At 35.2% G+C, this 24,524-nt stretch overlaps 1 protein-coding gene and 1 non-coding gene across 3 annotated transcripts in view; both read right to left on the minus strand.

Moving 5' to 3' along the window:
* IL1RAPL1 (interleukin 1 receptor accessory protein like 1) overlaps positions 1 to 24,524 on the minus strand; it is a 1,532,725-nt gene that overhangs the window by 1,108,399 nt on the left and 399,802 nt on the right. The window lies entirely within an intron of this gene.
* Positions 21,540 to 21,646, minus strand: LOC122752085. Its single transcript, XR_006355886.1, has one exon. It is a non-coding gene; the product is annotated as a U6 spliceosomal RNA (small nuclear RNA).

Here is a 24,524-nt window from a genome sequence, read left to right on the forward strand (position 1 = left end):
CATGCGGGGATAGATTCTCATGTATCTGATGTAGTGGAATATACCACACTCTGTAGGGAAGGGAGGTGGGGAGGGCACAAAAAGTGAGTTTAGTAACATCAAAAAATTGTGACCAAGATCACAGCAAAGCTACCAATCTATGTGTGGATTTTCCCATCCATATAAAATAATTATGCTAATAATCTATATAAGCATATAGTCAATAGGAATATTGATAGGGAACAGGTAGGCTTCCCCAGTGATTTTATATACACACACACACATACACACATATATGTGATCATATGTGTATGTATATACTTACATATACCTATATATACACACATGAATACATGCATGCATACATAAAGAGTCAATCACATCTTTGATCATTCATAAAGCCCTTGAATGTTTGCAAATCACAGTAAATATACTATCTCACTTGATCCTTACAACAATCCAGGGAAATATGTACTATTAATTTCCCCATTTTAGAGATGAGTAAACTGAAGCAGAGAGAGGTGATATACCTTGCCCAGAGTCACATAGCTAGTACTGAAATTAGGTTTTTCCTCACTCTAAGCCCAGTATTCTGTCCATTGTGCCACATAGCTCCCTCATCTTAACCATCATAAAATTTACTAGAAAGTCCTGGAAATAGATTATTCCACTGGTCTTATTGTTCTTATTGTTTATTGATTAGAAAATATTTGATTCAGTAGTTAAACGTAATCTTAATTGCTTCCTTACAACAAGTTGTATCCCTTATATTTTTGTAAAAATTATAGAATATTCCTTGAAATTTTGTTTTGTTTTAGTTTTTTTTCTTTGAAATTTATAATCACAGAAATAAAAATTATTTAATTACCTTCTGGTCATTAATACAAGGTGAGACATAATATAGGGAGATATATGATTATTAATGGTGTTTTTATCAATGTCATGGAGGAGATACAGTACTGAGTCCTACTTAGGAAGAGATTTTCTATGTAGAGTGAGTTATAAAGTAACAAAGCTAGAATAACAAAACTATTCCTACTACTGTGAATAGATCAAATCATGCTTTTTTGAGGAAACCTCAGCTATTGCAGGATCTTATGAAAGAAATTTTTGATTACTCTGGATCTTGGCTAAAAATCCATATATGAAAATTACAATTGGATGGAAAATGCTTACTATCCCAATTATGAAATATAGTGAGATGTTAGATGGACAACATATAAACGATATCTTTCAGTAGACAGAGAGACAGTTGAATTGATAGAGAGCTATAGCTAGATATAGATAGATGATTGATAAAGTAAGATAGATAGAAAGAAAGATAGAAAGGAAGAAAGAAAGAAAGAGAAAGAAAGAAAGATAGCTAGAAAGATAGAAAGATAGATAGATAGAATTTTCTTGACTCTGAGGACAGTCATTTATTCACTTTGCCATCTTAGACAAATGGACAACTCCCTGTGCCCAGAATTCAATAGGAGGCAGAGTGGGCTGCATTATCTGTAGGAAGTTGTAAACTTCTCCAAGAAACAAAGACTCATATTTTAATAGCAATATATTTTACCAGTGCTCTTGTAACACAATGTCACAAAATACTGTAGTCTTCAAAAAAGTAAAAATTCATATTACTCAGCACTTAGTGGAGAGGTAAATAGTAGGTATAAATAGGTTTTAAAAACATAAAAGTAGGAACTAGAATAAGGATATTACTGAGTAAATATAGGAAAAAAAGACGGGATGGTCAAGGGATGAAAGATAGATAGCACCTGTGCTCCACTGTTGTCTTTGTAATAACCAAGAAAAAACAAGGATATCCACAAATATATTGAATGGCCTAGTTTCCTGTGGCAAATTTGTATGAGGACATACAGAAGAGCCATACAGGACTAGCAGGTATGGATAGATTGTGGTCACATTCCTAAGAGGGAACATTCACATCACTGTGAAACTAAGTGAATTTGAGTATTTTAATATATATGAGAATAGTTTCAAAAGTAGAATCAGATTGAAAATCTATGGCAATTTTGGCTCACTACATCTTGAAATACTGATCTTAAAATTTTCAATAAATATGTTCAAGATTACATAACTTTAAGCATCTAGAAAAAGCCTTCTTATGTTATTCACTTAAAACTTATAGATGCTACTACTCATTTTTTGCATAATTTTCAGTTTATTCTGGCTTAAACACTGTATAACAGGTGTTATAGCTATTCTGGAAAGTAATTAAGAACTATGCTGGAAAAGTTACTAAGCTGCATGCCCTTTTGATCCAGTGACATCATTACGTGGCCTAACCCCAAAGAGAACAAAGAAAGGCAGAAGACCTATATGTACAAAAGTATTTGTAAAATCTCTTGTAGGAAAAAACTGGAAACTAAAATCATGTGAACCAGTTGGTGACTAACTGAATAAATTATGGTATATGAATGCAATGTAATACTAACAATCAATTAAATGGATGAAAGGGATGGTTTGAGAGAGACCTGGAAGACTTTTATTAATGATAAAGAGCTAAAAGCACTAGAAGAATAAATTGTATAATAATAATGTTGTAAACATAAAAAAATGTTCAAAGATATTTTGAGAATTGGAATGACACCCCCCTGCTGGGAGAGATATTGCAGGGAAGCTCCACCATGAGGAGAAAGCATGTGACTTGGAAACCATGTGACTAGTGTCTGGAAGTTACCTGGTATCTGGAAGTTGCCAGCATCCGGAAGTTAAATCTATAGAACCACCCGTGGGATTTGTAAATCAGAGCTACCAACTAATTAGCTTGGAGGTGTGTGTGTGTGTGTGTGTGTGTGTGTGTGTGTGGACAGCCCTGTTTCCAGTTTCACAAGGGGGATTCCGGGAGAAGCCCCTGAGGTGGGGTCTTTTGGGTTCCTGACCTTGACTTGGCAGGGCAGATGCTGGGGTCTATTAGATAGTTAGAGGAAGTTTTACTTTTACCTTTCTTTCTCTCCTCACCAACTTATGATGCACTTTAACAAATACTTAAAAGTCTAAACTCTTGCTAAAGCTTCTAATTTAAGGTGACTGCTCATTAGATTTTAGACAACATAGCTAGAATTTTAGCCCCTTACAATATAAAAACTCTCCCCAAAAGAGTTACAATGATGCAACAGGACCCATAAAGGTGAATACTTAGAACATTTTTTTTATTTTATTTTTTGTCATGGGACTATAAGAAAAGGTGCTTTAGATCATAGGTCTCACATAGGTTGCAAGAGACTTTAGAGACCATCTCGCCCAAGCCTATTATTTTATAGATGAAGAAATTGATGCTTAGAATGTAAAGGAAATTAAATCATAGATTATTGTTTCAAGACAGGACCTTAAAAATCATCTACTACAACCCCTGATTGTATAGAAGAAATTGAGATTTAAAAAATGGGAGGGGAACTGCACAAGTTTACAGTAAGTGATCTAGGACTGGATGGTACCTAGATTTACCTCAGAAATGTCATGTATTTTATTTTAAACAAGAATTTAGATGCCATTTAATTTTCCTTATCCCATGTTTTATAGATGGAGAAAATGAGGCCCAGAGAGTAAGAAAGGCCCTTGGATAATAGAGGATAAAAATCCAAGAATTTGTTAAAAATCATCAGCTTAGCTCATCCATTTTTAAGTAGAAGAAAGTGAAGTCTAGAGACATGGACGGACTTAGGACCATATAATGTCAGAATTGGAAGGAGCCTAAGAAACTATCTCAGCCAACTCACTAATTTTACGAATGGTGAAAGTGTGGCTCACAGGGCATGCAACTTGCCCAGAGTCACAGCAAAGCTGAGACCTTTTATTTAGGTGTGTAAGGAGGGTAAGGCTTTTTTATTTTCTTTACAACCTTCTGCAATGGGAAAAAAAACCCATAACATGAAGTTGGTAATTATACAAATAAAATCCTCACATGTGGCTAAAATGTGTTAAGAACCCCCATTATAGGAACAAAACACAGGATAGAAAAGAGATGGAGACAGAAAGACAGAGATAGAGAGATCAGTTACATGCTATATGTTGGCAGGTGTTTGACATGTCATACCTCTAATAGGAATATTAAATTACTCTGGTTATTGAAAGAGTGTTGAAACAGTTCTTCTGATTTCATGTTGATTTAAAAGGATACTTAATATTTAACCTTTACCTTTAAAGGTAGCTTAACAGGGAAGATAGAGAGCTGGCCTTGCATTTGGGACAAACTGGATTCAAGTCCTAACTCTGACACATTTCTGGCTACTTGGCCATAAACAAGTCAATCTCTCTTTCTTAGTACTTATATAAGACTACAAATTGCACAAATAGTGTGTTGTTTAGTCATGTATTTCTCTTTGTGAGAACTCCAATACTGTCCATCGAGGTTTTTTTTAGCAAAGATTTTTTAAATCATAAAAGTAATTTATTTTCTAGTTGAATGTAGAGATAGTTTTCAACATTTGTTTTTATAAGATTTCGAGTTTCAAATTGTTCTCCTTCCCTCCCCTCTCTCCCCAAGACAGCAAGCAATCTAATATAGGTTATATATGTACAATCACATCAAACATATTTCTGCATTAGTCATGCTGTAAAAGAAGAATCAGAGAAAAAGGGAAAAACCTCAAAGAAAAAAAGAAAAAAAAGTAGAAAGAGTATGGTTCAATTTGCATCTAGATTCCACAGTTCTTTTTTTTTCTGGATTAGGAGAACATTTTCCATCATGAGTTCTTTGGAATTATCTTGGACCATTGTATTGCTGAGAAGAATCAAATCCATTACAGTTGATCAATATACAATGTTGCTGATACTGTATACAATGTTCTCCTGGTTCTGCTCATCTCACTCAGCATCAGTTCATGTAAGTCCTTCCAGGATTCTCTGAAATCTGCCAGCTCATCGTTTTTTATAGCATGATAGTATTCTATTACATTCATATACCACAACTTGTTCAGCCATTCCCCAGTTGATGGACATGCCCTTAATTTCCAATTCCTTGCCACCAAAAAGAGCAGGTGTATATATTTTTGTACATGTGGGGTCCTTTTCCCTTTTCTATGATCTCTTTGGGAAAAAGACCTAATAGTGGTATTGCTGGGTTAAAGGGTATACACAGCTTTATAGCCCTTTTGGCATAGTTCCAAATTGCTCTCCAGAATGGTTGGATCAGTTCACAGCTCCACCAACAATGCATTAGTGTTCCAATTTTCCCACAGCTTCTCCAACATTTATCATTTTCCCTTTTTGTCATATTAGCCAATCTGATAGGTGCAAGGTGGTACCTCAGAGTTGTTCTAATTTGCATTTCTCTAATCAATAGTGATTTAGAGCATTTCTTTATATGGCTACAGATAGATTTGATTTCTTCATCAGAAAACTCTTAGCAAAGATTTTGGAGTCGTTTGCCATTTCTTTCTCCAGTTTATTAAGGAAAACAGAGGTTAAGTGACTTGCCCAAGGTCACACAGCTAGTAAGTGTCTGAAGTCATATTTGAACTCAATTCTTCCTGATTACAGATCCAGAGCTCTATCCACTGAGATACCTGACTCCAGACAAAGTATATAAATTAATTATTAGATGAAGTTTTCCTACCTGTGCCACCCTGTGCTGATGAAATCAATGATCTGGAGCAAAAGGACCAAAATTTATGTTTTTTTTTATTATTTTATTTTTCATGTTTACATGAATTGGGACCACTTAAAGAAAGGTTAAAATGTGTAATAAATAGGATTAGAGAAAAGTAATATAACATGATTTCTCTTCTGACCTGGTAATGTATTATTAAACATTTTCTATGAATGTCCACTTGACATTTGGATGGTAAGGTGAATAAGCAGTCATACAGAAAAAGCTTTGCTAACTTTTTATAAAAGCTATAGTTTTTGCCTAAGGAAAGCGAAAAATCTTGTAATGTCTAAAATATCACATTGAACATATTGAATATATGTAGAACTACAGAACATATTGATTCATATTTTGTTATTTATAAGAAGGTTCTCCTTTACTCTTCCTTCAGACCCAAAAGATGTGGTTGAATACTATGTAAAAATTCAGTCATATAACTGGATGAACTTTGTTGTACACTCTCCATATTTATATTGATTAATTACTATATTCTGCTAGAATATAGATGGCAATGCAACAATGCTGTACACACATGACTATGATCTGTAAGAAGGAGGTGTATGAGAAAGAATGGCAGTCTAGGCAGGAAAGAAATCAAGTCTAGGGGGGTCAACTCAAATACTAAGTTACAAAGAAGAATCATAGGTCAAGGCAGGTTTCCCAAGTCCAAAGAACAAAAACATGAGGATAGAAGCAGAATTAGTAAATGGGGCTGGCAAACTTCTAGAAAAGATGATCCTAGAAAGGATCATATTTTTGCTCCATTTTATTTTTCAATTCTTAGCTCCAGTAATTCTAGATATAGCAGAGAGAGGACCAAGACCTGAAGGTAAATCCCAGTGTTTACTGAGGCGCTGGTGAATAACTCTCGTTCAGTTGAAAGAATGTTAGATTTGTAGTACAATCATCTAGGCTCAAATCCTTATTAGTCAGATACTTAACTATTGCAAGACCATGGTCTTATCACTTAAACTATCTGGGCCTTAATTCCTTATTTGAAGAGTAAGGAGGTTGTACTTGGTCTCCAAGATTTCTTTCAGATCTAGTGTGATGATCCCAGGAAAATGTTAAAATTGCCTCACATATTTAAATGTTCAATATACGTAAAAAACCAAATATATTCCTGACCACTTAATTTTTCTCTATTATACTGAACAAAGAATTCTAATCAGAAAAAAGACCACATTTTACTATAATGAAATTTCAAACAATATGTTTTCTGCACAATTACATCATTAATACTGTTTCTTAAGTACTACCCTGCTGTTTCATTGAATTATCCATATCCAATGTTTTCCAGAAGGCTGATGGTGGAATAAGTGTAGGTTCATCAGTATCATGCTATTCTGCTTCTTAGAAGGAGCTTTCCTTTTACTTGTGTACCCTTTACTATTGTTTAGTGATTGGCAACATAAGAGAAAAGAATTTTAAAAAAGCTCATAAATAACAAGAAAGGTTCTAGAATCAATATTGTCTCTGTTTAGGCTAATGAGGTTTTATTCTTTACATTAGCTGAAGAAAAAAGGTGACAAAAACTTGTTATCTAACAGAGTCAGTAAAATGTAATAAAATGGGGAGATTTTAAATTATAGCTTTTGAGAAGTTTTAACAGTAGATAACTACCTTGATTTCCATGGTAATAAAAGTGTCTTGATGCATGCTCCCAACACCTGTAGTGATAGGTACCATAAAAATGGATCAATAGATGTCATTTTGAACATATGTGTCACAACCACATTTTGGTGAATGATTTAATGTTGCACTCGCTTCTATCAATCATATTTCTCCCTTTCATGTCTTGCCCCCTGAGAGTTTCCTCTGCCCCTATGCCTCTCAAATCACTCACTGCTTGTCTCATATTCTTCCTGAATCAACCTCATTTACCATCATAATTTCTTCCAATTTAAGAGATCAAACACTGATGTGATTTAATCTGAAGAGAGCAGCAACCTCAATCTGAGCTGTGCACATCTCTCACACAAATCAAATTTCACCTCTACCCTTACAGTTCAAACCTAAGATTTTTACCCAAATTCTTTGGCTTTCCATTTTTCAAGGCTTTTAATTTTGCCCATTATTCACATTTTTAAATTTAATGAAATTCTGTGGGAGATCTGGTTGTCATCTCTATTTCTTTTACTCATTACCACTGTCTCCATTCAATTTTGCAAATGTTGAAATTTGAGAAAGTCTTTTTGAGAACAAGAAAAAATAGATTATTCTTTCTGTAAAAAAAAGTAATAAACTTTTCTTCAACCATATTTTCCACAGGATTCAGATGGTGCTAATTAATACCAAGTAGGAGAATTTTTTTTTGTTTTACATATCTTTTCATTGTCCTTCTTCCATTGAAGTCCTACTTGAATGCATCACCACTTATGAAGTCCACCCTAACTTCTCATAACCTAAGTTATATGTCAGGAAAGTATAAATGCTGGCAACTATTCCTAAGCTAGAAAAGCATCAAATAGCAAGCTAGTGATAGGCAAAATTGTCTAAGGATTAGTCCAGTTAATTCTGGATACAGTCATCTACAGGTTGACTGAAAGGGGAATGAGGTTTTCAGATATGAGTACCTTCAAATATAATTTAAGAAGTTATAGGGGGCTTGTGATCTGTGACTCTAATGGGTGCCACAATGATGAATTTACTGGAGTCAGTCAATAAAATGGATACAGGCATCAAAAAAAACATAAAGGGGAACACACATTTCTTTCCAACTCTGTCATATTCCTATTAATAAATCAATGAGTCAACCAATAAAAATTATGTGCCTACTGTGTGTCAGACACTGTGATAACTATTGGGTACACAAAAAGGAGGGAAAAGATGGCCCCTGCCTTCAAGAAGTTTATATTTTAATGAGGGATATACCATTGACATCAAATATTTTGTGAAGATTCAAAGGATGGGAGCACAAATTTCATGGAGGAGGTATAGATGAATTATGATCTGTAGTCTTGGATCCATAGATTGGCATTTAACTAATCTGAAATAGTCATCTGCCAATGTTGTTGCATATTATTGCCTATCTACTCATATAGCTACCTAGCTATTTACATGTCATCTCCCTCTATTAGAATTTAAACTCCTTGAAAACAGGAACTGTTTTTGTCTTTCTTTGTATCCCTAGTGCTTAGCATAGTGCCTGGCAAATAGTGTTTAAGAAATATTTGCTGACTAGGGGCAGCTAGGTGGTGCAGTGGATAAAGCACTGGCCCTGGATTCAGGATGACCTGAGTTCAAATTTGGCCACAGACACTTGACACTTATTAGCTGTGTGACCCTGGGCAAGTCATTTAACCCTCATTGCCCCACCCCCCCAAAAAACCCCACAAAACCCCCACAAATAAACACAACAAATATTTGCTGATATATTTTAAAACTCATAATTTATTTTTATTTGGCCATTTCATTATTCTTTTTTCTTTCTTTTTATACAATAATTTTACCTTTTCCCCACCCCCCAAAAAAACCACCCTCCTTGCCAATTTTCCTGTATTATGTTTAAAAAAAGTTGTGATACTATCTAATATAGGAAATGGAACAAAATGCACATGTAAAATTCATCTCTTGGTTGCAACCCATTTCTTTCTTTCCTTTTTTGGGAGACAACTGGGGTTAAGTGACTTACCCAGGGCTACACAGCTAGTAAGTATCTAAGGCTGGATTTGAACTCAGGTCCTTGTGACTCCAAAGAAAGTGCTCTATCCACTGGACCACCATTTCTTTTTTTCTTTCCCTCTGGATTACTACTGTCTTTTTAATTTTTTTGTTTATTTAGAATTTTATTTTTCTCAAATTACATATAAATACAAAATTTGACGTCAATTTTTTCTTCCTAAATTTTTTTTTTATTCCAATATAGATTACACTATTGATTTTAGTGGATTTATCGCTGTATCTTGCTCTTTTACTGAAGCTATTTTTTATATTAGTATCTTTGCTGAAATTCTGGTATTTTCTTATTTTTTCTCTTGGTCTAATACATTTATTTATTTTTTTGAATTTATATTCAATAGATATTTATAAAAGCTAATGTAGAAGTTTTCCATGACATCATTTTTTTATAAAACTTTGTGTTCCAAATTCTCTTCCTCCTTTCCTTGCCCTCCCAAGAACTCAAGCAATTAAATACAAGCTATACATGAGCAGTCATGCGCACAGCATTTCCACATTAGCCAGATTGAAACAAATAGAAAGAAAATGCCGTCTAACATCAGATAGCTAAAACATATTTTAATCATTGTTTTTAACCTAAATTCTCCTTTCTTTGTGTGATGTCTTCATTGATATCAGTAGAGTCCTTTGAACTCATTCTTTTCCTTTGTTTTATTTTGTTATTAATTAGTTTATTCATGTTGTCTCTTGTTTCTCTCAATTGTTCATGTCTGATGTTCCTCAGTGTAATAATCCTTCATTATACTTAGATGGCAAAATTTGCTTACTCAAAGTATCACCGAATCATAGATTTGTAGAAAGGGGAACTTGGAAGCCATCAATTCCAAAATCTTCACTTTATGGATAATATACTTGAGGTAAAAAGTGGAAAATGATTTCTCCAGGAACAGAGACTCCTAGATAGAGTACTGGACCTGTAGTCAAGAAGGTTTGAATTCAAATTTGGTCTCAGAAACTACCTGTGGGACCCTAGAGATGTCACATCACTTCTGTCTGCCTCCATTTTTCCCCTGTAAAATCAGGATAATAATAATACCTGCCTCCCATGGTTGTTTTGAAGAAAAGATGAAATAATATTTGTAAAATACTTTGCAAACCTTAAAGGGTATCATTATTATTAGTTTATTATTACTATTATTATAGTTAGTAAAAGTTGGAAGTGATATTTGAACCCAGATATTCCTGATTCCAAGTCCATTACTTCGCTATACAATGATGCCTTTGTGGGCAGTAACAAGCATGCTCTTCATTCCAGCTTTTTACCATAACAAATAGTGATGTTATGAACATGTTTTAGTTGCATTTGTTCTATCAACAACATATCTGGGTTATAAATTTTAGTAGGGAGAATTGCTGGATCAACAAATATGTATGGTGGTAAAGTGGATAGAATGGTGGGCCTTTGTCAGAAAGATTCATCTTCCTGAGTTCAAATCTGGCCTCAGACACTTACTAGCTGTGTGATCCTGAGCAAGTCACTTAATGTTTGCCTCAGTTCCTAATTTGTAAAACAAACTGGAGAAAGGAAATGACAAACTATTCTAGTATCCTTGCCAATAAAACACCAAATGGGGTCATGAAAGTTGGACATGAAATGACTGAAAAACAGCAAATATTAATAATGATGTTTACATAATTATAAATTGTTACAAATGTTAAATAATTACAAAGAGTTTTCCGGAATTAGTGAACTAATTCAAAGCTTTATCAACAGTGCATCAGTTTCTACAGCATAGTCTGTTCTCCACAACCTATAATTATAACAGATAGAACTTGTCATTCTTCATTAATTAATGATGTTACTTTTTTTTTCTGAAATCCCTAATCCATCTGTCATTTCATTCTTTCTTTTTGTTTTTCTTTTGGGAGGGGCAATGAGGGTTAAGTGACTTGCTCAGGGTCACACAGTTAGTAAGTATCAGATGCCTGAGACCAGATTTGAACTCAGGTCTTCCTGACTCCAGGGCCAGTGCTTTATCCACTGAGCCACCTACCTTCCCCCCCTCCCCATCTGTCATTTTTTAATCATGTGACCTTGGGCAAGTCACTTAACCTCTGCCACAGTTTCCTCAAATATAAAATGGGGATAACAGCATCTTCTTCCCAGTGTTATAGTGAGGCTCAAATGAGGTAATATTTCTTAATTAACAGAGTACATGGTACATAGCAGGAGTTTACTAAATGTTTCCTTCTTTAACCCCTTCCTATGTGGAGAAGGATATTAATTTAAACCTATTTCCTCTAAACTACCTCCTGTTTTCCCAAAATTTCTTATTGAATGAAGATCCCCTCCTCTAGAAGCTTATGTCCTTAGGTTTATCTAGTGTGGGTTGATATATATGCTGGATTCCATGTCTTTTTTTATCTATACTATTTTAGTGATCTACCTTTCTATTTTTTAAACAAACCTTAAATACTTTTTTCCCAAATACTTTTATTCAGTGTTTTATATTCTGAGATTTGGTAAAGGTAGGATCCCTTCATTCCTTTCTTCCTTACTTTCAATCATTATCTGCAGAAATCCTATTCAATTCAAAGTTCTTCTGAACATGACCTCTCATTCTTGAATCCTCTCCAACCAGAACTTAACTTTCCTTCCTCCGAATTCCTATCACTCTTTTTTTTGGGGGGGTCAAAGAGGGTTAAGTGACTTGCCCAGGGTCACACAGCTAGTATCAAGTGTCTGAGGCCAGATTTGAACTCAGGTCCTCCTGAATCCAGGGCTGGTGCTTTATCCACTGCGCCACCTCGCTGCTCCGATCCTATAACTTTTAATACTACTCATACTATAATACATAATCCCTCTCTACCACAGTCATTTCTATACATATTTTACATCTCCATGTAAATTGTGAGTTTCTTGATAGTGGGGCTAATGTCTTATTTATCTTAATGTCCTTCACAGTGTCTACCTGGCACAAAGTCTTACCCATTGTAGGTGGTCAATACATATTTGCATCAGTTAAATTGACCCCTGACTAAAAATTCAGAATTTTACTATTAGTAGTTAATGACCTGACAAAGAACATAATCCTAAACAACAAGGAAAATGGAACTTTTTTGCGCTTTACTTTATTAAAAAAAAAGTTCTGTTTACCATGTAAATAAAGCATGTTTGAACTTTGCAAGCTTGTGTTGCTGGACTCCAGGATAAAATCAATTTCTTCTCCATTTGAATATTAATCACTCATGGTTTTGTTCTTCTGTTAAATTAGTTTCTCTACTTCATTTCACATATTTCTCATCTGTAACATTTATTCTAGGTCAGAATATATTTACATTTTTGCCTAAAAAAATGTTCCTATTAGTATTCTAGAGTGGCTTCTGGAAATTATGGCTGTATGACAATGTCTAGAGACCTGGAATCTGTAAGTAACTCTGATATCTGAAATTGTGTTGAGGAAGACATTTTAACAGAATCAGATATACTCTCCCTTAGAAACTTTTCAGCCTGCACAAAAATGAAATTTTATTTACTATAGTCAACATGACAGAAACAAGACAGATAATGATAAAAAGAGAGCCCCAAATTCATGTTTTAAATGAATTTTTATGTGGTCACAATAAATCTATTAGCCATCAAGACAGTGATGAATTAGACTTACAGTTAGCCGGTTAAGCAACAAACATTATCTGCATTACTCATCTATTGTACATTTCCCAGGGTCAACCTCCCTTTCCAGTGACAAGTATGGTACAGATTTATTTGAAAAACTCATAGGAATAATTTTCTCTTTGAGCTAAAGAACATTTCTCCATTTTCTATGGGGATGAAAAAAGGAAAGTGAAGATGCTCTCAACTCTAAAAGCCACTGTCAATCACTCCTTCTTCTTGAACACTGTCTTTTCTCTGCTTCCAAGACTCTGCTGAACCTTCACCTACCTTTTTGACCTCTCCTTCTGTCTCTTTGCTTCTGGTTCTCTTAACCACTAGCTGTGGATAAGAAATCCCTAGTCCTCATCCCTAGGCCTCTGCTCTTCTCCTTCTCCATAACAGCCCTTTAGATGTTTGTTGACCTGCAAAATGAAATATTGGTCCTTATGACCCCTAAGGCTTCTTTCACCTCTCAAGTAATCTGTGATAGGAATTTGGAAGTAGATTGTTGAGTGGAATGTCCCCAGGAAGGTAAGAGGAAGTAGAAGTTGTCACATTTTCCTTATTCAACCCACAAGTGAGTTTTTAAAGGAGGTAGGATTATAGATAAAACTAAAGCTAAGATATGGTGGTTGATGTTTTTGTTCCTCCATCCCTCAACTGGACATGCCTTGGGATAGGGAATTTAAGGGATTGTTGTATCTACAAGTTTTTACCTGTGGCAGATATAAACTGAAGTAAATGCAATGGTTCTATCTCAGAGAAAAGGCTGCCAAATATTGCAGTAACTACACATTAAGAAGAGTAATAATTTATAAACTGTTCTTTGAAATTTGCTGTCTTGCAAAATACATAACCTAATGAGAATTGACTTCAATTCAGAGAAATAATAAAACCTTGGTCCAAACGTCAATATAGTCAATACTAGGCTGCTGCTAAATCTTTGCTGAGAGCTAGACTGAGGGCCTGGGACAAATCATTTAAGAATTACCTAGGTTCTACTGCAAGTATTGCAACCAAAATAATACCCTGTAAACTAAGAGTTAGCCACTGAGTCAATTCACAAAATGCAAAGAAAACACTCAACTGTAAACAAGAACAAACATTGAATAAACCAGTTCTCATGCAGGAGAATGTCATTGGCTAAGAATGAATGTATAGGGGCAGCTAGGGGGTGCAGTGGATAGAGCACCGGCCCTGGATTCAGGAGTACCTGAGTTCAAATCCGACCTCAGACACTTAACACGTACTAGCTGTGTGACCCTGGGCAAGTCACTTAACCCCAATTGCCTCACTAACAAACAAAAACAAAAACAAAAACAAAACAAAACAAAAAAGAATGAATGTATAATTACACAAATGATGTTTTTAGTAAACATAGATCATTTCTTTCTGGGCTTGTTTTGGATATATATGTCCTGTGATTTCATTGTTATAGGGAACTTCTTCCAGGGAAGAAACCCTAGCAGTTAGATAAACATCAGCATCCTTTCTGGAATTTATAGTCCTAGAGAGATTAATTTATGTTCCTGAGGACACAAAGTCAATTTGTCTCAAAGACTGAACTTCAACTGGTTTGTGTGCATGCATGAATTCACGTATATATTCATGTGTACAGACATGTGCATACACAAACATACATGTGCATGTACACATGTGTGTGGCATGTATATATGTGCATGTTCATATGTGTATATTAGGTGGCATAGTAGATATACTGCCAGGCTTGGAGTCAAGAAGACTTATCTTCTGAAGTTCAAATCTGGCTTCAAATATTTACTAGCTGTGAGACCTTGGAAAAGTCATATAAAACTGTTTGGCTTAGCTTCCTCATCTATAAAAATGAGCTGGAGAAGGAAATCGCAAAACACTTATGTATCTTTGCCAAGAAAACCACAAATGGGGTCTTAAAGAGTCAGACACAACTAAATCTAGTCAACAAAAAAAATATATACACACACACATTTATGCATATATGTGTATATATGCACTGTACATTTGTGTATATATTCATGTGTGCACATATGTGCTCACATACACGCATACATATACACACATACACACATACATAGGTGTGTGGACATATGCGTTGTACATGTGCATATGTGTGCATATACATACATGTGTGCATGTCACATCACAATGCCTGGCTTTATGTAAATTGACTCAAGTTCAGGGGAAAGTTCATAGGGCCATAGAATCAACGACTTATAGCGAGAAAGAATCTTCGTGCTATTCAAGTCAATCTTCTTCATTTTAAAGATGGGGAGGGGGCAGTCCATACCAGTAAAAAAGAAAACAATAGCAAAGTCATGATCCGGGTAAAGCCTACTGATTCAAAATCAAATGTTCTTTCATTATTTTGCAAGTGAGACCATTTTCAATTTTACCCAAATCAATGGGAAAAAGGAACTTGACTAACTCCTAAAGAACATTTTATTTTTTTAAAAAAATGAAATTAATAAAACAAGTAAAATATTTCCTATGAAAATATCTTAGCAGCAATGCCACAAAATTTTGGGAACACTCACTAGAATATAACTTTTCCAAGGCAGTTACAAAGTATCAAAGAGTATGCATTAATCCTTGATATCATAAAATCCACTGTGTACAACCACTTGACTGAAATCTTGATTACACTAAAACGTTGATTCAACAACAATAAGTATAAAAGAAAGGTTGGTTGATGATAAATAGAAGAAGGAAAAAACAGAATACAGGGGAAAAGGCAGCAGTTCAGATGAAGGAGATTGCTGAAGCTAATTATTAGATAAATTTGTATATATGGAGTCAAACTACAGTCACTGAAACATTAAAAAAAAAAAAAGCCTGATATAACATTCACCTAAATGGCAATATATTTTTGTTAAGTTTTGCAACGCCAGATTTCTCTATGTGATTTAAACACATAACATTTTAAATGTGATATTCAATTTTCCTCATTATCACCTCATCATAAGCCATATGCTAAAAAAAGCTTTATTTTTTGAATGATTATTTTAATCTCTTTGAAACATATATGTCATTGCAAAATTTTGAAAACTCTAAATACATCTTTCTAAGTGAAATAAATGAATTTGGTTTACCATAGTGTTTAAGTTTATACAGTTTCAAACTTCATAAGGCTTACCTAGAAAGATATTGTCCTATATAAGAATTATATATGTGTCAGAGCAAAAGTCTGAGGGATTGGGAAAGATGGGCTTATCTTCACAGTACAGGAACAAATTCAAAATTCATGAACCATTCTTATATGTATATTTCTCTTTCTAATGAAATTTGTTTACTTAACAAAAGACTGTAAATGTTAACAAAATATTTTTATTATGTTAAGGGCTAAAATTCTAGCTAGTCTAAAATATTTAATGAGTGGTCGCCAATAAATTATAAGCTTTAGCAAGAGTTAGACTTTTAAGCATTTATTAAGGAGAATAAGAATTTGGTAAAGAGAGAGAAAAAGGCCTAGATTCCTATCTATTAAAGGGAGAGCACATTTCTAGCTCCGCTCTCCACCACAGTCCAGAGGAAAGAGCCCCAGAGTCAGCGCCAGTCTCTTCCTTCCTCCTCCCACTAGTCCGCGTCACTTCCTCCCGCCAAAGAAAAGGCTCCTGGTCTTGCCCTCAAAGACCTTCGCTTCATGGGCAGAACTCTTCTACAGTAAGTATCCAGCAGGTGGCATCATTCCAATCGTTACAATTACTATATCAAGCAAATGAAAGCCTTTTCCTTGGTTTTACATCTAGAACTGAAAGCCATGATTTGTAAACAATTAAACATACTTATAGAAATGTAGCCCTATTTTCATTTAGTAATAAATCATTAATAATCAAAGAAAAATATATTATCTTAAATAATTTTACTTAAGAAGAGAAATGTACTTAATCATAGCTCATGGATTTGATATGTAAAGCACTTTGAAAATCCCAAAGTGCTATAAAATCACTAATTATTCTACAAATACTCACCATTAGTCTCCTAAATATTCTTTACTCTGAGGACTATTTACTGGCATTTGCTCTTTAACCATCAATATTTGTTTTCAGTCTTTAAAAGTATTATCTGAGAATACCAAATGTAGATAAAACAGAGCTTTATAATAAAGTCACATAAAACCCAGAAGTAAATATGATTTTTTTTTCTTTTTAGGTTTTGTACCTTGCACACTCTATTTACTCTGTCGTACTAGATTTGCAATCGAGTTCTAATTCTGCTCCTTAACTCTGAGCCTCATCTTCCTTATCTGCAAGAATGAACAATTGGACTACACACTCGCTAAGGACACTTTCAGCTCTAACACAATGAACATATGAATCTATGAAACACTAGCTACAGCTTCTATCATACTGCAGTCAAATCATGCCCCCTTTTATATGCAGAGAGAGATAATCTTGTTACATTATAAAACTTAAAGCTTTCCTCTGATAATTTAGGAAATCTAGTGTCGGGAAGACCTGAGAACATACATGACATCAATCTCTTACTACTTGTGTAACCCTCGGGCAAATCTTCTAACTGCAGTTTGCCTCAGTTTTCTCATATGTAAAATGGAGATAATAATAGTATCTAACTGCTGGAGTTGTGAGGATCAAATGAGATAGTGAAACTGCATAACACAGTGCCTGGTACATAGTGCTATATAAAAGTTACCCATCACCACCATCATTACTATTAATTTTTTTTTTTCAGTGAGGCAATTGGGGTTAAGTGACTTGCCCAGGGTCACACAGCTAGTGTCAAGTGTCTGAGGTTAGATTTGAACTAAGGTCTTTCTGAATCCAGGACTAGTGATTTATCCACTGCACCACCTAGCTGCCCCCTGCAGCCCTGTTTTGAGCCTAAAGCTCTATCTATAATCTTGTCTTTGTCCTTCCTGGTCACAGACTATTCAAGTTTTTATTTTTGTTTTTGAAGGAGGAGAAGGTACAGGAAACATTTGCTATCCTTTTGTGTTCCCCTTTCTTCCCTTAATCTTCCTGTAAGCAAGCAGTCTTGGGTATATTTAGTTAAGCCACTTAGTCCTCCCTTAAATATGCCAAGTAATAAGCATAGATAAACTGGAATAATTCTTCAAAGCTTCTCTCTCTAGAAATACTAGAGCAGTGGACCCAAGTATGAAACTATGGTAAGTTTACACACATTCCATATGTCCACATTCCATATTTATAATAATAAAAAAAAAAGTTGCTGATGCAATCTTCTTAGTTCCATGGGTATTTAGTTCAAGGGCCTCTAAGGAAAATCAATCATCAAATCAAACCGATGAATACTTATTGAACCTCTAGCATATACACATACAAAAAGCCTTCGTCAAGGTACTGTAGGTGATACAAAGTACAAAAGACAATAAAGCATTGAACAGATAAAAATAATAGCTGATATATTTGTTTATTTAGTTAGTATATATGAATATTATAAAATGGAGTAATAAATATATAGTTATGCATCATATACCTATATGTTAATACATATAAATTTCAATCAATCAATTGACAAACATTTATTAATTTCTTTCTATGTTCCTGGAACTGTGCTAAGCTCTGGGAATAAAAAGAAAAAGTAAAAATCATCTCTTCCCTCAAGAGGCTTACCTTCTAAATGAGGAGACAACAAAGACCTATACTGCAATGTACAAAAGACAGAGGGCACTAGGAGCGGGGAAGGATGAGGAATGTCCTCCTATAAGAGGCTGCACTTGAATCAAGTTTTAAAAGAAACCAAAGTTTCAAAGAGGTTCAACTATGAGGGAGGGAATTCCAGGGAAAGGGACAGCCTGTGTAGACTTGGAAGATAGAGGACTGTATGTGAGGACAAAAACATGCTGTCCAGTATGACCACACACACATTCTACAGGAAGAGGAGGGATGTGTTGAAAGACTGGAAAGACAGGAACAGGCCAGAGTGTGAAGAATTTTAATTGTCAAACAGAGCAGCTTAAAGTTTTGATCCTAGAGGTAAAAAGGAGCCATTAGATTTTATTGAGAAGTGGGAGGGCATGGTTACATCGTTGTTTTTTCCCCCCAGTCACTTTGGCTGTCATATGGAGGATGCATTGAAATTAAGAGATATGTGGAGGAAGGGAATAAAATTGGAAAGCAGTTGCAAGAGCGTGGGTCAGAGTTGATCAGGGGGTGGAAGAGCCTATAGACTGGGAAAGTAGAGGGATTATGGAGAATGAAATGATGAGATTTAGCAACTAATTAAATATGTGGGACAAGCAAGAGCGAGGACAAAGGATGGAAATCTGGGTGACAGGAAGGACAATGTTGTCCTTAAAAGGAATAGTGAAGTTTGGAAGGTGGTGGTTTTTACAGGAAAAATATTAATTTCTGTTTGGAATATGTTGAGTTTGAGTTCAAATTTGAACTCAGTTCTTCCTGACTCCAGCCTCCCTATGGTACCACCTAGTGGCCTCTAGAGGAATGAATGGATCCGTGGTCATTCGGAGGTTGAAGAGTAGGTTTAGGAGTAAGAAGACATAGGGAGAGATGAAAAGATGAAATATTATGATCAGATAAAAGAATTTCAGAGCTCTTGAACATGAACCCCTTTTAAAGGTGATGTCATTTGATCTTTCCAACAACTTCATCCAGTAGATAATGTGAATACTGCTGTCCCCATTCAATATATTAAATGAACTGACTTGCCTAAGGTTACACAATTAGTGTTTGAATAATAATTTTATAGAATCCTAGAAATTCAGAACTAAAAGGAATCATTTAGAACTAATCTATTTGCCTCCTCTTTATTTTATATCATTTTGGTACCGCTAACTGGAACAGTGGATACTGGCCCTGAAGTTGGAAACACCTGAGTTCAAATCTGACCTTAGACACTTACTAACTGTGTGACTCTGGACAAATCACTTAATTCCAATTGTCTTAAACATCCAGGGCCATCACCAGTAATCCTGATATATAACTTGCCACTGGACCCAGGTGGCTCTGGAGGAGAACTTGTCCCTCTCTCCCTCTCCAATTCACGGCAAATCATGATATCACCCCCATGTCATGCTCCTCTTTGAGAACAACAATTTTATATCAATATCTTTTCCCTCTATCTCCTCTTTCACCCCATCTCACCAGTAAAAACTGACCTCCTTTGCCAAGGAAAATCTTTCATTATGCACCGTGGATCGTATCCCTTTCAGTCTTTTCCAGCAGATTTCCCTAAGGCACAAGTACCACCAAATAACTTACTGCCATCACCCCAAGCTATGTATACCTGGAAGATCACTTAAACTCTGCCTGCCTCAGTTTCCTCAATTGTAAAATGAAACTAATAATAACACCTACCTCACAGGCTGGATGTGAGGGCTGGCTGAGATATTTGTAAAACAATTAGCATAGTGACTGTTACATTTAAATCCTTAATAAATGCTTATTCCTTCCCTGCCCTCTTAACTTCCCAATCCTGATTTCTAATGGATAACTTCAAACTCCACACTATCTGATATCCTGGGATGTTTTCTTCTCTTGTCCTAGTGATAGCCTTGTTAAAGATACTGGAGTGGTTTGTTATTTTCTTCTCCAGCTCATTTTACAGATAAGGAAACTGAGGCAAAAAAGATTAGTGTATTAATCAGGGTCACAGAGCTAGGAAGTGTCTAAGGCAGAATTTGAACTCAGGTCTTCCTGACTCTAGAGATGATGCTCTAACCACTGAACTATCTAACTGCCTTTCATTACTACTCACATGGTGGTTAAAGGGCCTGGAGGAAAATAAAAAAGCTGTGTTGACTAGTCCACTACAAATTTTTGATCACCAATCTCAACTAGACAGTTCAACAAAGTAATGCTTTACTGATTCCCTATCCCACTCAATGGGGCAGCAGTAGATAGAGGGCCAGGTCTGGAGTCAGGAAAACTTGAATTCAAATCCAGTCTCAGACAGTTTCTAGCTCTGGGACCCTCGAAAGTCCTTTAAACATGTTTGCCTCAGTTTCCACATCAGGGATAAGTAGCAGATCTGGATCTCAAATCTATATTTCTTGACTTCTAGTGAAATAGTTTTTCTACTGCCACTCTTACTTAAAGATGAGGGACAAAAATCCTAAAAAGTTTAACTTATTTTTAGAATGAAATAAAAGACAAAGAATAGATACAAATATTGTATTCTAAGAGTTTATAGGAGGGGGCAGCTAGGTGGCACAGTGGATAAAGCACTGGCCCTGGATTCAGGAGAACCTGAGCTCAAATGTGGCCTCAGATACTTGACACTTAATAGCTGTGTGACCCTGGACAAGTCACTTAACCTTCATTGTCCCACCAAAAAAAAAAAAAAAGAGTTTATAGGAGAGAGAAATCATTAAGGTCCAGTTAACTAATGTTTAGAGATCTGAAAGGAAATTAGCATAGTAGTGGTATGAATGTTTAGAAAAGGAATAGAAACTGAAATAATATTCCTAGAATAACAAAATTCCAGAGATGGCAGGAATCACAGAAGCCATCTATTCTAATCTGCTAAATCAGGCTCCACTCCACAAATTACGTGATAAGTGGTCATCAACTTTTTTAACTTTTTTTTTTTTTTTAGGGCAATGAGGGTTGAGTGATTTGCCCAGGGTCACACAGCTAGTAAGTGTTAAGTGTCTGAGGCCGGATTTGAACTCAGGTACTCCTGAATCCAGGGCTGGTGTTTTATCCACTGCACCACCTAGGTGCCCCATCAACTTTTTTTTTTTTTAATTAAAATATGGAACACTTCACGAATTTGCCTGTCATACTTGCGCAGGGGCCATGCTAATCTTCTCTGTATTGTTCCAATTTTAGTATATGTGCTGCCGAAGCGAGCACCCCCATCAACTTTTGATTGAAGAAATCAGACAAGAGGACAGAAAAGGAACCTGTTACCTTGGAGTGAGTCCAGGTTGTACTGGAGTCATCTCTAGCTTAGAGCCAATTGTTAAATTTTCCATGTGTGCATTCACACTTTGGAAACTGGAAGATACAAATCAGGGTTCAATTTTTGTTCTGTTGATTTTTCTAGACACAAGAAAATGTTACTGATGCATGTTAAACTTAAAAGTGTTTGTATATCACCCTCCCAGAGATCCTAGTTTATCAGCACACCCCTGTGATACTCTATAAACATTACTGGAATTTTATAGGAGTAAAATCAAAAGGCATAGGACATTAAATCATTATGATACTGGAGTCCTGGTGATTGGAGGGTGACAACGATGACAACAACAACAAACAATGGGAATTTATGTAGTGTTTTACAATTTTTTTGTTTGTTTTTGTTTTTTGGTGAGGCAATTGAGGTTAAGTGACTTGCCCAGGGTCACACAGCTAGTAAGAGTCAAGTGTCTTAGGCTGGATTTGAACTCAGGTCCTCCTGAATCCAGGGCTGGTACTCTATCCACTGTGCCACCTAGCTGCCCCAAGTGCTTTACAATTTGCAAAATGCTTTACATCCCTTATCTCATTTGAGCCATCAACAATCATGGACTAAGCTCAAAATACTTTTGAATAATTCATTGTTCCAGACCTTCTCCTCTATACCATCTTTGAAGTTACAGTTTGACTCTTGTGATATTTTGGTCATTCAATTATTTTAAATCAAGGTTTATTTGAAATGGTCCAAAGTCATGGTATGGGTTATTATACAAGAAACTGAGACAGGTAATTAAAAAAAAACAAACAAACAGTGAGTTCACAATAGGAAAATCTAGTTTCAAATCCTGGTTTATTTCTTAGCTATGGGACAGGTGGGCAATTCATTGAACATCTTTGAGACAATTTTCTCATCTTTAAATAGGGCAAATACTATTTAGAAAGTCAGTATGAAATGGTATATAGAGAGCTGGCCCAAGTCAGAAAGGCCTGAATTCAAATCCCACCTTCAATACATATTACATATATGATAGGGACAAGTCATTTAACCTCTAAGTGACCCAGAAATTTCTCCATGATATAAGTTAAAGAGCAGATGCCATGCAGTATTTATAGATGGGGTTTTGTAACTGAACTGACCTTTACCAATGAAATCAATGGTCTGGTTAAAAATAAAAAAAAATTAATATTTGCATTACCTACCTCACAGGATTGCTTTAAGGAAAGCACTTTGTTGTTCTTAGAATCCTGTCCAAATCCAAAATATTATAAATAATGGAATTTAATTGTCTTGAAAATGGGAGTTCATATATTCAGAGAGCTTTGGGAGCATCAATGGGATGGGAAAAAGCTTTGCACCATAGACATAGGGCTAAAGTACACAATAATTTAAACCATTCTGGCCAAATAATTTGGAATAGTATATAAAGGGTGGACAGTAGTTCAAGAAAAAGATTAGTGCTAAAGGTCACAAAAAACATTACCATACTAAAGACAGAAACTGATTTAAGGAACAAATGGTTGATACAGGTCAGATTTTTAGCGGTAATGACAAGGATTGTACATGCCAAAGGTTAAGGAAGGAAACAAAAAAGAGGGAGGTTGAATCACAAAGAAATGCAATCTGATCAAGCTCTGAAAAAAAGAACAAGGAGATGTAAGAAGAAATGTAACTTGTGGAGAAGTAATGGAGAGGTCAAAGAGATGGAGCAAATGATTTATGTTAATGTACTTTAAAAGTCCATAGTTTTACTGACTATTAAGTTTAAAAAAAAACACCTCAACTTTGGGGTTAAAAGTCACTATATATGCCTTGACTAAAAGGGTAATTTTCTTAAACTTTCTTTTCGACCTATACAGTAATTTTAAAGTAACATTACTGCAAAAAGTTGCATGGTATTCTGCATTATATTTTTCCCAGGTAGTTATGCATAAAAGTAATGAGACAATCTTTTAACTTTAAAAATCTCACATTTAGGCAATGCTGCAGGTAAAATGTATTCTGGGGATAAAATGTTCATTAAAAGGAATCAAAGAATTATAGGATAAAATGATTTTTGAGAGCTGAAAGAAACATTATAGGTCATCTAAGCAACTCCTTTATTTTACAGACGAGGGGACTGAGGCTCATAGGTTAAGTGACTTGCCCAGGGAAGTATGAAAATTGTGAAAATTGCTTTTCCATAAGGGCTTAAGTTTCCATTTGTTTCTAATTCTATAAAGTGAAGCAGTGATGCTGAACATCCCAGAAATATCCATGGGGTTTATTGTCATCCTAATAGCTTTGGGCAGCTCATGAATGTATCAATAGCAAGAACAATATCAACCATAATAATGACTTGCACCTGTATACCACTTTGAAATATATAAAATCCTTTCCAAACTATTAGCTCATTTGATACTCACTATATCAGATAAGTAGTGCAGTCATTTTATATATGAGTAGAAGATCAAATTAGATATTGCTATTATTTGTAATAGTGGCAGTAGCAGCAGCAGCAGCAGCAGCAGCAGCAGTAGTAGTAGTAGTAGTAATAGTAGTAGTAGTAGTAGCATATTTATATAGCACTTGCTATTGCCAGGCACTGTACTAAGTATTGCACTAAAAATATCTCATTTGATTCTTACAACAACCCTGGGAGATAGGTCATATTATTATTCCCATTTTACAGATGACAAAACTGGGGCAAATAGAGGCTAAGTGCCTTGCCAGGGTTCACACACCTAGGAAATGCCTGAGGCTGGGATTTGAATCAGTCTTCCTGACTTCAAAACAATGGGCAATTTCACTGCCCCTCTAATAGTATCAATAACAAAAAACATCTCAAAAGTTAGT

Source organism: Dromiciops gliroides, chromosome 3 (assembly GCF_019393635.1).
Source record: "Dromiciops gliroides isolate mDroGli1 chromosome 3, mDroGli1.pri, whole genome shotgun sequence".
NCBI lineage: Eukaryota > Metazoa > Chordata > Mammalia > Microbiotheria > Microbiotheriidae > Dromiciops > Dromiciops gliroides.